The sequence below is a fragment of the Pleurodeles waltl genome, chromosome 1_1, assembly GCF_031143425.1.
Source record: "Pleurodeles waltl isolate 20211129_DDA chromosome 1_1, aPleWal1.hap1.20221129, whole genome shotgun sequence".
Lineage (NCBI taxonomy): Eukaryota > Metazoa > Chordata > Amphibia > Caudata > Salamandridae > Pleurodeles > Pleurodeles waltl.
The window spans coordinates 34,116,194-34,134,117 of NC_090436.1; positions in this window are offsets into that span (position 1 = coordinate 34,116,194).

Sequence of the window (17,924 nt, forward strand, 5' to 3'; positions counted from 1 at the left end):
TCCAGAGGCTCTGGGAGGCTACCCCTCCCATGCCTGTAACACCGATTTCCAAAGGGGGAGGGTGTAACACCCCTCTCCCAAAAGAAATTCTTTGTTATGCCTTCCTGGGCTCTAGCTGCCTGAACAACAGGAGGGCAGAAACCTGTCTGTGAGGTGGCAGCAGCTTGGGCTGCCTGGAAAACCTCAGAAGGCTGTTATGGCATTACTGGGGGTCCACTGTGGAGCCCCCAGAGTGCATGGAATTATACAAACAATGTTAGAATGAGCATTGGGGTATGATTCCAAGATGTTAGACACCATACATGGCCATGTTCGGAGCTACCATTGTGAAGCTGGACATAGGTATTGACCTATGTCCAGTGCACGCGGAAAATGTCCTCCCCGCGCTCATGAAGTCTGGGAAAATGGTCCTGGATGATATGGGGGCACCTCTGCTAGTGGAGGGGTGCCCTCACACACAGGTACTTTGCACCCAGCCTTCAGGGCTGGAAGCCCTGGTATATGGGTGACTTATAAGTAACTTGGGGCCAGATGTACAAAGTGTTTTGCATGGCGCAAATTGCCAAATTCGCAGTTTGCGCCATGCAAAACGCGCATCGCGATGCACATTCCCATTTTGCGAGTCTGTTCTGACTCGCAAAATGGGAATGCGACTCGCAAATAGGAAGGGGTGTTCCCTTCCTATTTGCGATTCGCACAGCGATGCAGTATTGCTTTGTGACCGCAAACGCGGTCGCAAAGCAATTTGCAGTTAGCACCCATGTCAAGTGGGTGCTAACTCATTCGCAAAAGGGAAGGGGTCCCCATGGGGCAAAAAATATTTTTTCAGAGCAGGCAGTGGTCCAATGGACCACTGCCTACTCTGAAAAAATGAAACCAAATGGTTTCATTCTATCTTTTGTATTGCAACTTGTTTTCCTTTAAGGAAAACGAGATGCAGTACAAAAAAAAAAAAACTGCTTTATTAATATTAATGAGGTGGGTCTTTGTGAACCCCTTGCGATTCGCAGAAGGTGTCTGAGACATCATTCTGCATATGATTTTGCGACTCGGAAATTGCGAGTCGCACCGACTCACAATTTCCGATTCGCAAAATCATTTCTTACTACATCTGGCCCTTGGTGCAGTGTAAATGGCTGTGAAATGGTGCATGCACCATTTCACACTGGCTGCAATGGCAGTCCTGTAGAAGCCTTTGCATGGGCTCCCTATAGATGGCAAAAGTAATGCTACAGCTCCTAGGGATCCCCTGGAACCCCAATGCCCTGGGTAACTACGTACCATATACTAGGGACTTATAAGCTGTGACCAGTATGCCAATTTGGTATGAAATACTGGGTTACCAGTATGCAGTGACAGAAGCTAGAGGAGAGAGACCATAAGCACTGGGTCCTGGTTAGCAGGATCCCAGTGACACTGTCAAACACAGTGACATCAGGCAGAAAGTGCGGGTGGGTTCTTTCCTACACTGATGTGGTCACATTTGTCTATTATCAAGTAGTGTCTCAAAAGCACTGACAGAAAAAATCCACTGCCGCACACTGAAACCAGGTGACTGTATCCTAATCAAGCTGAACAACAGCTACCTGGAGCTGAGTTGGAAAGGGCAACGTCAAGTTGTGCTTGTGACTAACACTTTTGTAAAGTGTGCTGGGATCCCACAGTGGGTCAATGCCCCTCGCACAAAAAGATTGAAGACTGCAAATGAAGACATATAACTACTATTGATTCACAGGGTAAAGGTAAAGTTTGCTCAGTGAATCCTGAAACTGGTGAAAATCCTTGCGAAGGTGCCAGTAGTCGGCTTCAGTTTGAAAATTCAAAGTTTGCAAGTCAAGAAGAACTGTTGATTAGTAATGATCAAAAAGAAATAACAGTCTCATATCCAGTTCGTTAAAAAGTAAATCTGAAAATGTGAGTAGCCATAATCCCTAGTGGAAAGCGGTTCACAGTGAGTCAAGTTGCTGATTCTGATCAAAGCACAAATTTAGCTGTGAATGACAAAGATTCAGTAGTAGTCACAGGTGAAGACACAAAAGTTGAAGGAGTGCATCAAAGAGATAAATGGCTTGAAGAAGTGAAAAGAACCAGTACAAGGCTACATGGAAGAACCAAATATCAGAGATAATCAGAGAAAAAACAGAAACAATTGAAATAGATTCTGATAATAGAGACGGTGAATCACATGTTGCCAAGAGACCAACAAAAAAATTAATCCCAAACAAACTATACTTCACCTGATTGAACCTACCTAGCATCCGTTTCAGAAGAAGAGGGGTCAAATATAACAATCTAAGAGACTGTCAGCAATTCATCTTCAAAGACAAACCAGAAGAAGACCTGCCTTAAATTCTCATTAAATTTTAATTTCTTTGAAACTAGGAATTTGAACTTTGCAAGAAACCGTTGATTTTAATGAAGAGAGAGTTTGAATCTATGAGCTGAGTTAACTAACTGTGAAAGAAAGAGGTAAAAAAAACTTGAAGCCTGATTTTTGATTCATGATGTTTGGATTCTTATTCTTAATTTTGTTCTTAGTAGAAGATGGCATACGGCAAATGTAAAGCACATTACTAACATGCAGGAACAGATTGATGAGCAGTTCTCAAGATAAGTATACTAATTTATTAGAGGAATATGTAAAAATCTTGGCTATAGGGCAGTATTTTGAGTGTACTTTTCTCCACTCTTCTGCAGATGAATGCGCAACATACTCCCTTCAACCGATATCTTATAGCCTGTTTTGTAATGTTTTTGTTACCATATTTTACAAGATAGTGTTTCTTTCTTCATAACTTTCAGACTTAAACATCACTAACTTTCTGTATCTGAAAATTCTGGGAATTTTGTGATTTACTTTTGTTATTTAATGATTATGCAAACTAACTTAAATACTAAAATGACTATCTATGCTTGTAGATTGCCTTGCTTCTAACACTGCGGGTGGATTAACTCTGATCAATATTGAGTCAGTTGCTACGCGTGCAATGATTATGCAGAGCTGCCTTGTGCTGTATAACCTAGCGAAGGAGGGTGGAGTCTGTAGTCTAGAGAGTGTTGCACTTTTATCCCGGTTAGCAGTAATGTAACTATCAGTAACATTACTAACATCTCTTGTAAAGTCAAAGCATTTAAAGAGTATGACTTGTAGGAAACTGGGTTCCTGGTTTGGTGAGATTGGAAGGGCTTTAGAATAATTGGTGAGTGGTTTGATAGTTTTTAGGGGTGGAGAAGGCATGTTCTGTCTCATTTTAACACCTAGAATCATTTTGTTAATTTGTGCAATTGTTCTGTTCCTTTCATTCAAGTTGTCTTAGCTAATAATTTCAAAGTTGGGTATAAAAGTGCAGGTATAAAAAATGGAGACGACTTTAAAGAGGAAAAGATGTGAGCTGCAGACAAAAGATGCCAGCGACGGAGTCTGAACAACTCAACACGGTTGAGAAATCGAGACACAAGAGTCAGAAAGTAGTGCAAACTGGAATGTAAATAGTTTGGTTTTTTTAGTGATGATAAAATAATAAGACTGGGGAAGTTGTTAGCAATTAATCTGCACTTGAATTCACATATGCATACTGGCATAAAGTTATAATAGAAACAAATTTGCTATGCCATATTAAAGTGTGTTTTTATGCCTTAAGCTAACGAGGCCTTAGCCTCAATGCCATCTTGTCCAGCATGAATGTTGTAACATATTTATTTTCTTTTTATATTTCTGCCGGACACTGTGCAGCAAAATGTGGATTCTTTTATGTTTGAAAGACATTGTTCTTGAAGAAAGCCTGAGAAAGGACACTTTAGTAACGATTTCCAAGGGCAATCCACATGTACGTGGTATTGCATTTATTCACAATGATTTACTGTTTATGTAACTAGTTTTTTGTGACACCTCTGGTCGACATTGGAGCAGAATCAATATTCATCTAATTGGTTAGAGTTAAGGTGATAGGGTTATATGATTCTTAATAATGTAATTGATTTGTTGGAAATAACATTTCTTACTCTGGTACATAAAACCCTTGAATTTGGAGGTGAACCAGATATTTTTGGTCTCTGCTGGGGATGGTGCCCGTTTTCTTGCTGATTTTGCTTCACATTTGAAATTTGGGGCCTGATTTAGAATTTGTCATCTGTATTACGATCCCATTATGTCCTATGGGAATCTTAATACGGCGGACATGGGTATCTGTCACATTTTGACCAAGTAGCCTGTCCACCAAACTCTTAAACAGGCCTTTAGTTTACTTCTGCCTATTATTCTGCATTTCTCCTCTTATTAAGTCCTTCATGGCTGTGATTCTATGCATTTGATGAGACTATTGCACCTGCATTTTACTATTTCTGTATTGTACCTTTGAATTTTGTATTAGGCCTACGTAGATTTCCTAACTTTCACTCTAGAACTTACTTTTTGAGTAAGTCCTTTATTGATTGTACTTGTAAGTTATGTTTTAAATGTTGTCTCTAGGATGCATTGCTTCCTTGATCTGAGGTTAACACCATCCCTGATTTATCCAGCACCTCGTTGTGCCATTGCAATGCAGATTTTCTTTGAGGTACAGCACGCACACAGAGATTAAGTGTGTGCTGTGTGAAAAAGTGGAACGTTCAGAGCTGAAGGTGAAAGTGGAAATAAGAGATAAGACCGTGTTTCACAATAACTCAAAACATTGTCCGATGAGGCCTGTATACCATAACTGTTAAATCATTTGCAGCATTAAACCTGATTTAAGTTACATCACTTTATCAGTTTTAGGAAAAAAAGACTCTCACACCTACATAAATGTGAACAATCCATTTAAGACAATACAGGTAAAGAGCGAATTAATAGTAACATGGAATAAAATAAAGACATGTATTCGGGTCTCAATAATGCATTTATACAAGTTTACCTATGACATAATAGAAATAAGAATATTTATAGCAATAGTATATTATTTATACTGAAAGTAACATATCACATTATTCACCATATTAACATAAAATACAATGAATTGAGTGTATTGAAGGAAAGGAAAAAAGAGGAAAAGACTTGTTATTTCTAATTCATTGACATAAACATTAAATATAAATACATTTTAGTACTTATGAACAATGGTAATGGCTTTAGAACGATCCTTGTTTTGTATTACCACTTCTCTTTTTTTTCATGCGGTATCTTTTGCCAAACACTTGGATTCCTTGACTTGTCATCTAACGTGAGGTGTTTCTGACATTCTAGTTTCAATATTTTGCAGAATTGTCAGACACACCCACAGTACTCTTATCTAATCATAGCTTCCTATCATAGAATTAAGCAGGTGCTCAGCATTTTGAATAATATTTCGGTCTTGATACTAGCTGGTATGATGAAGATCCATTGGAACATTTGTTGAACACTGTTGTGCATTTCAATCTATTAATCACTTTTTATTTATAAAGGCTGTCCAGTAAACTTCACAGAGAAAGGAACATAGAACAAGCAATTTCTATGCAATAGGTCTTGTATTTGCTTGAGTTAGAGCTATTGGCATTGTAAATTCATAGCAGGACTTTTCTTGACACATACATTGGTCAAACCTGCCTCATAATTTAGTCTTTTCCTTCCATATCATTACAGTAGCCCTGAGCAGAGAGGCTTGGGCACTGTACCTGCCCCAGACATTTCAAAATCATCACCATAATGTACAGCTCCACGTGAAGGATTTGTTAACTTGGACACTTTCTGTGTTTAGGAAGAAAGAGTCAAGTGTCAAACCCTCAAAGTATTCTGCGATTCATTAAAGCCTGTTGTTGCAGGAAAAGTTACACTGAAGTCAACGTACGAAGCAAAGACACGTCATCCGTGCAGAAGAGTGCACTGGGCGCGCCTGGGCTTTCTGGGGGATAGAAGAGGCACCGCTTTTATTGCAAAGACTAACTTCTGAAACAACAGAGTTTTGAAATCGAAAACAGGGGTTGTCGTAAGAGCAGCGAATGCCGGAGATCATTCTGTTTCCATTATGTTGGATGGACCAGCTGCTGTGTGAAGGAGGGGCAGAGGGCAGCCAGGGAAGAATGATCAACACTCCCAGCTACTGCACATGGAAGAAAAAAATAGAGCAGAAAATGCTAATTGGTCCGAGACTAGTTAGTTGGGCTGTTGCTAGGAGACTAACTAGTGCTCTAATGGAGTGCCATTTTGTGAGCCTCTGTGCATCTCCCCTGTGTCCTGATACAGCCCAGTGTTTTCAAGGATTGCAAAAAGACCTAGGTAAGGAGCCCTGAGATTTTTCTGGGTAAATAGTATTATTTGTTCAAAAGTGTTTGTTTCAGCTACCTGTGTCTGTTTTACTGTGGACTCTGTGTTTCAGGCAGCCTGGCCGCTTTTAAAGTGGTGTTTTTTTATTTTTTTATTTGTTTTTGCCATGAGTGTATGAATTGCCTTGCTAGTTTGTGGCACCCCTCCTCCCCCCCCCCTTTTTTCTCTTCTGAGTAAAAAGGCTACATACATCTTGCAGAGTGTGTTTTTAGGAGACTGTTTTAATCTGTTTGTGTGATTTAAATTGTGCTTAAAAACTGTCTGCCCCCCTGTATTTTTGTCTTTAAAAAAGCCCGATTTTAGAGTGCGCGCCCAGCACTATTCCAGTGTTTGTTTCTTAAACAATCTCTCCCTTACCTGGAAAGTAGACTCTGCTAGCTTGGAAGTGTGGATTCAGCCTGTCTGTATCCAAGGAGATTCTGAATAGAGCAGCAGTTGCCTTTTCCCCTGACCACAGGGACTGGACTTCAGTTAACTTGCTCCTTATATAAGTTCCTATTGGTTGTTGCATATGTTGTTGTGATAGGTTGTTGGGAGATGGTCTTTCATTGGTTGCTGGCTCCAGGGCTGCGGTTATAATTGGTGGATAGGGCTGGGAATCTGATTGGGTGTTGGTTCTAGGGTTTTGATTGGTGGATAGGGCTGAGATTCTGATTGGCTGTTGGTTCTAGGGCTGTGATTGGTGGATAGGGCTGAGATTCTGATTGGCTGTTGGTTCTAGGGCTGTGATTGGTGGATAGGGCTGAGATTCTGATTGGCTGTTGGTTCTAGGGCTGTGATTGGTTGATAGGGCTGGGATTCTGATTGGTTGCTGGTTTTAGGGCTGGGGCTGTGATTGGTGGTCAGGAATAGGGCTATGATTGGTGATTAGGGCTGGGTCTCCCATTAGTTGTTTGAATCAAGGCTTGAAATTGGATTGGCTAGGGTTAGGACCAGCTTCTTATTGGCCACTAGGGCTATTAAAGGCTAGGACTCAGGGCGTCTCAGCCAGGGTGTTGAGGCAAAGGACAGCTGCCTGTTTGGGGCTGATCGGGATAGGTAGGGACTAGGAACTAGGGCCAGAAATGCTGCCCAATTCTCAATGGACCAAGAATGGTTCCAGCCCCTACACATCCCTCAACATGCAAACACATATTCTACAAAGGCATCCAACTCATATATCACAAATTGACCACAGACAGATTGCATTGCCCCATCACCCAACACAGTACCCTTTATACAACACATATACACATATCCCCCACAACTACTACAGTCAAACAACTGCATTCTCACAGCTAACACTACTCTGTCCACTCCCACTAACACAACCTGCCATCATCCACACAACACAAAACTACAGTATACATTTCTCTCAGTCTCAGCCTTTCAGATAAACACTCTCTGCTCTTACTAACCAACAACACTATCTGCTGTTTGGTCCACACAGACCACCTGTCATCATAACAATGCCCAACCCCTGCCTTTAAACACACCATCTACACTCTTCCCCTCTCTTCACCAATTACACACAACCATACAATCCCCACATTTCACTCCACCACACATTACCTCTTCCAGTCATCGCAACTAATACTAACTCTCCTGACACACATCCATCACCTCTTACACACCTCGTACATTCATCTCCAAAACACATCAACACTCCATCTAACACTCAAATTCCACTTACCAGCACTAACTCCCATACAAATCCCTCACCAAAAACAACTACACCAATATCCCCTCTCACTAGTCCACAAAAACAATACCAACCACAAACAGCACATCAAAGCAACACAAACTTACATTACACTTATCGTCATACCCACTCCCACACTCAGGACTACACAAAGAATGCAAATTCCATCCTATCTCCACCCCTACTTTCTCACTCTTCACAAACACCTACCACAAGCACCCCAACCCAGCAACTTTCATTCACTCGCTTCTCCTCCATTGCACAATTTAGAGCCTTACATCATGATCCACATGCTCCTCCACCACCCCTAACCCATACTCCATCCACACTAAACAAACGCAAACAAAATAAAAAAACATGCCACTCATAGCAACCTCGCATCCCCTTGTCTATTACATAATAAAACTACCCTACAAAAAACAGTACACTCCTCAGGGCTCTCTCAGCCACCAAGTCCACCACCCACACACACAGATCCAACAAAATGCCTCCTTAACCTGCTTGAAGCGGAACCCTATATTGAAAAGCAAGACTATTGTGAGCCTCAAACAGTTATCACAACTAGCAACACTCCTGCTTCAAGCTCACGTTATACTACTTACCCTTCTCCTAAACAAAACAACACTATCACTAACACACCTTTTCTAAACTGCCAGCTCATAAATGCTCGATCACTCTAAAAAAACAAGCACCACATCTACGACCTGTTCAGACACACAACCTGACTTACTATTCATAACTGAATCCTGGTTGTGAGATGACATGGCACCAGTGTTGCACGAAGCCGTTCCTCCGGGCTATCAAACCATCACTCAAAACCGTATAGGCAAGAGAGGAGGTGGACTAGCTATTATATTCAAACAGGCATTGAACCTCAGTAAAACAGACAATATCTCCATAAAAGGTTGTGAAGCCCTCCTTACCAGATGCCACCCTACTCCAACTTCCTCCTGTAACTTTCTCCCGCTTTACAGACCTCCACCTAACAACTCCACATTCCCAGATGCTTTTCTAGACACAGTCTCATACCTTATTACACTATACTCCAACCTATGCATTCTTGGGGATCTAAACATTTATTTTGACAAACCCAATATGACCCACCCAAAAGCTATCACCACTGGCCTAGTCGCATTGACCCTACATCAGATTGTATACAATCCCACACACATCGCTGGTCACATCCAAGATGTCATTTTTGCTAAGCCTGAACTAGTTACTATACATAGCATCACGCCAATTACTTGGTCAGACCACCATATGATAACTTTCCAACATACAACTCCACAAATCAACACACCCCACAACTACTTACATACATACACCTATCGACCATGGAGCAAACTCAATTTGGATCACTTAGAAACACAACTAACAGCAATCACAGATCTTGATACAATTAATTCTGTGCCAAAACTTTGAGTGGCTACAGGAAGCTTTTGATATCCTAATACCACTCAGAAAAACTAAACATAACAAAAGAAAACCAACACCTTGGAGAAACACAGAACTTAAAAAGCTAAAGCAACAAATCAGAAAGTTGCAGCGGACCTGGCTCAAAACACATACTTGCAAAGAGGGAACCCTGCAACCCTATCCTGTCTTGGGTCAACCAATAATTATAAACAAAAAAAGCAGCAAAAAGGGACAAATAGCCTAATTACTTTAAGAGAACAGTGTTCAATTCTGGTCTCTTGAGTCAATTTCTTTCCCTTGTTTATTTCAATTATTATAAAAAAGGTCAACAGTAGTTATTCGGTGTCACATTCTATCACAAAAATTTATATATATATATATACATAACAAAACATTACAACAATTATACCAAAAACCTAAATATTAAGGAAGGGTTATGCCCCAAATATTTTCTTTACAATGTGGTCACTAACATAAAATTCACGTTGTAATCCACAGTAAACGCAATGGTTGTGGGTCTTTGCTGCACACAGCTGTCTAATACCTATATATTTATTTCCAAAGGTATCGTGTAGTGCATATCACATTTCTTAGTTATAGTCCATTAATTTGCAAGCCCACAATCTTGCAGAAAATGTGTTGACGCGTTTCGGCCTCCACAGTCAGGGCCTCATCAGGACTGAAGAGGGGCAATATCGTTTCTTTATTTTGTTGAACAGAGACCTACTTGTCACTGGACATATCTGCTTGTGTAGAGAAACTTTGGCCCTTAGTTTAAGAATCAAATATAATCATATGACCTCGGCTGGCCTGGGGGGGCAACTCTTAGCGGGACCCAACCTGGCGGCAGGAAACAAATCCACAATCAGAAATGCCGTCTGTGTATCTCAACAACTCTCACCGGCGGAAGAAAACTCATCCCTGGCGTATATCTGGTGGCACTATAACTAAGAAATTTGATATGCACTATAGTTCATTACCCCCAACTATAAGAGCCACAGATAAATTCAGAAAACTACTCAAGAGTTGGCTCTTTCCTTCATAACCACCATATTCAAACAATTATGAACTGCATATGCCTATGTTGATAAATATTTTTTTTCAGATTATCTGTATATTTCTAGTTATTTCTAGTTTCTTTAGAAAATATGTATCGCTTCTATGTCATAACAATAAAATACACACACACTCTTTAAACCTGTTTGACTAAGTATATTTTACCCATGGTTCTAATTATGTATTGTATGTGCATATGTGTGTGTATTCATGTGTGTGTATGTATATATATATATATGTGTGTATGTATATATGTGTATATATGTTGTTTCTGTGCTTGGCATGTTCGTGGGTCATTGCATGGCTCCTGGGTGGGTTGTTATACTAGATATCTGTGAATTCCTGCTCTCATCTTATCACACTTATCTACTCATCATCATATGTCATGTCTCTATCAAACTATCCTCCATTCTCACTCTGACTCATCCCAAATCCTTTCTACTACTTTCATCTCCTAAATAACTCTGCCTAAGCTCTTCCCTCGACTTCCACATCTAACTCGCCAAACCTCACTCTACTACCATGTCCTCCCACACAACCCTACTAAATTCTCTCGCATTTATCTCACCCTGCTACTATGCTCTCCCTAACCCTTCCACATACTCTTCCCTCCTCCACCCCCCCTTTACTCATCCCAAGCCTTTGGGTTGAGTAAATTAAGGATATACTCCCAATAAACACTTCTGGATTTCTTTCCTCCTCCCCCCCTCCATTACTCCAGTCAATCTAACTAACAAACTCTCATATCCGCGGCTCAAATTAACTCATAATAATACTAAAACTGTACTCATTATTTCCCGATACTAATCCATCACTAATTCTTGTTGGGTTCCAGAGTAGCGTGCTACTCACCGAAAATCGCTTCGACACCTTGTCAGGGGTAGTAAGCGCTATATAAATACGATTACAATACAATACAATACAATACAATACAATAGCTGCTGCCATGTCCTGACCCTGCCTACTTGCCCAGCCCACTTTAGACCAACTTCTTGTTTTTTTAAATGGCCGCACCGCTGCTGGGGGCAGACAATCTGTGGCTGACAGCTGTCCTGCACGGCACCCTGTCTGGCCTCACTGGTGAGAATGTTGGAGCCATGCACAACATGCGCACCGGCAGTACTGCACAATCTAATCACTCCCGTAATCCAAGGGAGTCAAGTCACTCCACAATATGTGCTAACCAGAACACAAGCGCCACCCTTCACAATTTGTGCCCAGCCCAAGGCCACACAATCTACGGTGCAGTCACCATGACCCACAATCAACACAATGTGTGCAGCCACAGTCACACTACCACCTCCACAGGGCCAAAGCCCCAGCAGCAGCCTTCACAATGTGTGCCCAGCCTAAGGCCACACAACATAAAGCACAGTCAGCATCCTCCGAAATCAGAACACTGTAGAACTTGTGCAGCCACACATTCAGACAGTCACACCCTTCATAATGTGTGCACAACCTGCATCCACACAATCCAAGCCAGGCACTGAAGGCAGTCAGTACAAACATATTGCACATATACACTCTGCACAGTGCTATACAGCCAGTACCGGGCACTCCTCAGCATGATAAAACAAGGTCCACTCAGTCACGACACGAGACAGTGAGACCCTATATTATGTGATCAGAGACGGCAACATGTAGAAAAGGAGACACTCTCCATCATATATGACGGTCGGCAAATCTATGCTGCTTCAGCCGGTAACCAGAACAGTCTGCAGCAGTCCAGAGCGCACACAGCCAGTGCCAAGAGCAGTGTTTTTGCCCAGGCAAAAAGTGTATATTGTAACACAGCCTGTCCTCGTCATGTAGCAGAAGAGCCAGAAAGTCGTCCCCCTCCCCTACCCTGCAGGACTGCACAGCAACGCATGGCCGAGCCCTCCCGCGGACGGTGCCCACAACAACCCACACTCCGTGCACGAGCCACAAGTGCAGTTTATAGTTCCTAAAAGACCCCTCCGGGCAGTAGAAAAATCAACAGAAACTTACCTGGCAGTGGAAGGATCCGGCTGCCCCCCAGGACTGTGAAATGTTTCCTGCCCAGCATGCTTCTGGAGCGCCAGGGGTGGAGGAGGCAGGGAGGGGCTGCTCTGGATGGGGGTGACGCCTCAGTCCTCCCCTCCAAGGCTCGCTGCCCTGTTCTGCAGAGCCAGCACACAGGGCTTCCTTCCCAGCCTGGTCTATGGAAGGAGAGGAATTGTTTCCACTGCAAACACAAGAATTTGCAAAGCAACGTGTCTCGCATTTGCTCGAGTTAGAGCTATTAGCGTTGTATACTCCTAACCAGACTTTTGTTGCTACTTAATTTTAAAGAAAAACAAGCCAACGCCCGCCACGAGCATTAGCGTCAAACGTATAGGCAAAAGTACATTTAGTGGTCAACATATATGCTATATTATCAGCTGTACTCACCTCAGAGCAACAGGCATGGTTGTCAACAGTAAAGTAAACAAGTTCAACACACACCGACACACCTTCCTCATTTTTTTATTCATTTTTTTTGTGTGTACCACTTAACAAAAACAAGTACCAAACAGATACACACAGACCTCTCGGTTATTATCCATGTAACAGGGTAAATGCAAAGCATTCAACTGCAGAAGGGAGGAAAGGAAAGACAACACGAGAGCGAGGGCGGTTTCAAGGGAACCCTTAAAGAGGCAATGCCACTTATAGCATTGTGAGATCCAGAGCTGCCATCGCAGTGTTTTCTGTACTTTTTTGTGCCTATTTCTCGTTTTTACAATGTATTTAGTTTCTGAAAAAAAATTGTAAGTTGCATTTTCGCTGTATTTAAATGCAGGCTTGTGGGATCATACTCATACAAATATCGCACTTTCAGTCACTAATCAGCAGGGCACTTCCTTGAAGCAGCTCCGATCGGAGCACAGCAGCTGGTCTTTTACGTCTATATCAGAGGCAACAAGTAAATTAAAGCTCTCCATTCCAAGCCAAATGTGGGAGCTAAGACAAAGGAGGGGGGCTAGAAAAAACCCTCTCTGCTGTTCCTTTTATTTGCAGAGGGAGCTGGTGGGGAGGAGGGACTGAACACACACCCACAGTGTAAGACCAACAGGCAAATTCTAAAGAAAAAAAAAGCCACCTACAGAACAGATAAACAGGACATAGCGTAATTATACAGTACTTGGTGCTGCTCCCAAAGAAAAAAAGGCAGGACAAAGAGGCAGAACTGACCACTAGCAAGCAAGGATTTTTGAAGGATACTGGAACCAACAAATTAAATCGCTTGAATTTGCTTGAACCCATATTATAAACATACTTAAAAGTATACAACACATCGAACACTACGCTCGACCTAAAAATATGTAGACCTTTATGAAGTAGAGAGAAATCTCAAAATGTTAAATTGGCATTGTGAAGCAGGCCTGTAACTCTGAGCCTTGAAAAAACAAAACCTGGTGTTAATAAGACAAATGTGTATCTAGGAAGGTTCTCGGAAACTGCAGTCCCAGTCACCCCTTTAGACCTAGAGCCTGGTGCCTTAAGGTGGCCCTTTGGTTGGAGATCTGTACCTTTTGTATATGTTTCGTTTATTTCTATAGTGGTTATGACCACGGAGTTAAGCCTACAAAGACCATTGTAGTCATTTAAAAAATAGCTGCACATGGTTGCTCATTGGTACTCCTGTGTATCCTACCACTTAGCTAACATGATTAGAGACGTGCACGGACTACTCTTTTGCAGTCTGCTGCATTTAGTAACTAGATATTTCCTCCTCTTGAATCACTGCATACTATTTGATTACATTGAAGCTTTCAGTGAAGATGATTGACCTGCTGGCACCTTTGTCGTAATGAGCATGACACAGTTACTGCTGCTTTGCCTTTTCTGTCTCTTTTGTTACACAGGCTGTGTGCCATCTGCTAGCTTCTCCAGGGTGAGGTTGAAAGTATTTATTGAAACAGAACAGTGGATACCCTAAGTGAGGAGCAGTTGCCCCACTCAGAGTTCCAACAATACAATCATTGTTTACGTGACCCACAATAAATCCCCCCCCCCCCAGCTGCCTAGTTAGAATGAGAACAGTGTTGTGAGAAACACTTGAAGAACACTCTTTAGTCAGGAACTTCCCCAGATGCTTGAAGAATAGCTAATAATCTTCAGGGGCACAGTGTAATAGTGTGTGGAAACACAGGAGTAATATTCTGATGGATATATCTACCTGTGGATTCCTCACCTTTTGAATATCTTATTGCAACAGCATTCGATGAAAACTTTTCTCTATAGCTCTCCACGTCGATGATGGTGTCACAATAGCATGGCTCCACACGCAACTCCTGACCTCAGTTAAATCTTTTCACCGCCTTTGACTCGTAACAGTTTTTCTCCTTCTCTCTGTTGAGATACACTGTATTGAAGGGAATTTCGAAGTCTTTCACCTGCGCAATAATGTCGCCTCGTAAAAAGTCTGGTTTTAAACCCTGTCATGAGTGTGGAGGTCAGATGTCTGTCACGGATGTGGAAGAGGACTGGCTTTGGTGCCTTAGCTCCGATCACAATGTCCGTGACTGTTTGTCGTGCCAGAGCATGAGTCTTAAGGCACTGGAGAGGGAGGCAAAACTATTCTTGGCCAAGACGAAGAAAGAGAAAAGAAGTCATCGCAGGTGACGACCTTGTTCGCAGTTGCCGTCTTGTCGTTCCTCAAAGTCATCCAGGAAAGAGCATAAGAGGTAACGGCACAGTTCCTCACATTGGTCTTCAAGAGCCTGATCCCACGACCTCTCTCTCCACTTCCGAAGACACCAGAGGGTTCCTCTGTACAGACTTTAGTAGAACTCCCGGCGACTCCAGTACAACAATTCTTTCAGGTCCGGAGCCATAAGTGGTCCCACCGATGCCAGGCCCCTATCATCCTCCTCAACAGGAGTGGGAAAATCCAGCTTTCCCAGCTCCTGAGATAGATCCTTTGAACTTCTTCAATGCTATGTATAGCATTTTTAACAGAGCCGTTACTCCCTATTGTCCGCCGGCTGGCCCCATGGGTCCGTCGTTCTTCTATCAGCAGGCTCCATTCCTGCCTTTCATGCCGATGGCCCAGTTACCCTGGTCTTCACCGGCACTGAGAAAAGTGACTCCATCGCCGACTGACACTCGGCAGGATTCATCGGTGCCAGTGGTTCCTGCACATACGTCAGAGAGGTTCCAACTGACATCTCACCAACCAACTCCAGCTCAGGTGGATTCCGCTGCTCCAGAATCCAAGTCTCCAGCTCCGGTACCGACATCGGTTTATTTTCTTCCGATGCCATTGCTGGAGTCGAGGCTCAGGTCTAGGAGGGAGGTGTAGACGGGTCTCGGAGACCGCGTCTTACTTACCCCGAATCCGCCATTACTCGGCAGGCTCCCCGGAGACGACGTTGCGTTCCCCTGGCAACGAGGGGACGCCACGCCGTAACAGCTACGACGACTTCCGGGTTCCGGCAGCAATACAGAAAAAGGACAACGATCCGGGAAGGAAGGAGGACGCGACGGAGAAACAGAGCGAGCAGGAGAGAACGCCGACCGGGAGAAAGGAGTCACCGGCAGCCCCATCGAGGAAGCAGGAGTTAGACCGCAGAAGGTGTACAGAAACGCGGGAAACGGCGAAAGGAGAGACGCCGGAGACATGAGAATGCCGCCACGACCCCGGAGGGTCGTGGCTTAACAAGGTACGGTCCCTCCTAGCGACAGGAGGGTTACGGGGAATCACGGGCACCGGGAAAGGCACCAGGGAGGCGGGAGGAAGGACGGGGAGGGTGAGTGAGGCACAAGGGAAGGGGAAGGAAGGGAACCAGGCACTTTATGGACACCAGGAACCCTAAACCCTACCACTGACCACCCCCTCTCGGACTTACCCTGCTTGCTGCCTTTTCCCTCACGAGCACAATAAATAGCCCAGTTCCACAGAAGGACTTACCTGTTCCTTTCTTTTCCCTTCATGCCCGGAGTTCGAGGGAGACGCCCACATCCTTCACAAGCGGAACCGACCAGAGGGAGAAGAAACCTAAGAAAAAAGGAAAGAAATTGAGAAGAGCAGAAAACCCAAGGCTTACCAAATATTTAAAGACAGTGAATAAGAGAATATCCTGTGAATGAAACAGAGAATAAAACTTCAAACATAAAAAGCAGATACCCCTTCTCTGACTCTACTTGATCCGCTCGTAACGCAGCCTACCACAGTGGTGTCAGAAGTGGGATATAGTTCCCAGGTGGGCTTACGAGCGTGTTTTATCATGAGTGAATCCCCATCCCTCGAGGATATGATTAAGCAACTTGCAGAAGGACAAAGACATCTGCAGTTGGTGTGGGAAGCACACCAAAGAGAGGCAAAGGAAGACCGGGAGACCTTACAATCGGCCTTAAAAAGTCAGGCTACAATCTTAGCCAATAACCAACTAGTGCATGAGACCGCATTACAAAAGTTAACAGATACAATAGCGACCAGTAAGGTACATCCAAACGTTCCCAGTTCGGTCCTACAAAAGTACCAAGAGGGGGAAGACCCAGACTCGTTTTTTACTAATTTTGAGAGGGTAGCCTCGTCTGCTCAATGGCCAGAGGACCGCTGGGGTCAGTATGTGGCACCCCTGCTTACTGGATTTCTACAGACCGCATACCAATCCGCCAACCCTGACGGTACTGCCCCCTACAAAGATATAAAAAAAAGTATACTGGGACGAGTCGGACATGATACGGAATATTATCGTTTAAAATTTAGAAAAATAAAATGGAGTACGAACGAGGACCCTCGCTCCTTCTACTTTCGGGTGAAAAACTTGGCCCTAAAATGGTTGGGACCCATAGGGACAACCCGGGAGGATGTCATTAAGACAATTATTTTAGAACAGTATTTAGATTCCCTGCCCCCTAGTACTAAGAACTGGATCCGACAACATCCAAAGGTGGACACTGAGGTTGCTATTGATTTGGCTTGTGCTTTCCATCGCTCCGCAGAAATTAAACCCTTGTCTCCGAGACCTTTCCAAAAACCTCCCATCCCTCCATCAAAACCAGTTCCCAGGTATTTCCCAGAAGAAACACGGTTCCCTAAACCCGTCGAACATCACCCTATGCAGTCCCCACAATGTATCCACTGTGGAGAGTGGGGCCATATTGCAAAAATATGTCCAAGGAAAGCTGAAGGACCGGAACCCATGGAAATTGGGGTCACGCGATGTAGAGTTCTATGTACTGGAAAAGGGAATGAGAAATTTAGATACATTGTCACCATAAATGGACAGGTCATTTCGGCATTAATTGATTCAGGATGCAGCCAATCTGTAATCCGAAAGGATCTAATCCCTTTTGATACTTCGGTTACTGACCGCTGGGTCTCCATCTGTTGTATACATGTAGACAAAGGAAGTTATCCCCTCACAATGGTTAAAATTGAATGGGGTCCCTTTCAGGATATGGTTTAGATAGGGGTGATGGATCGATTAATCGAGGACTGCATTATAGGGACTGATTATACTCGATTCTATGACCTAT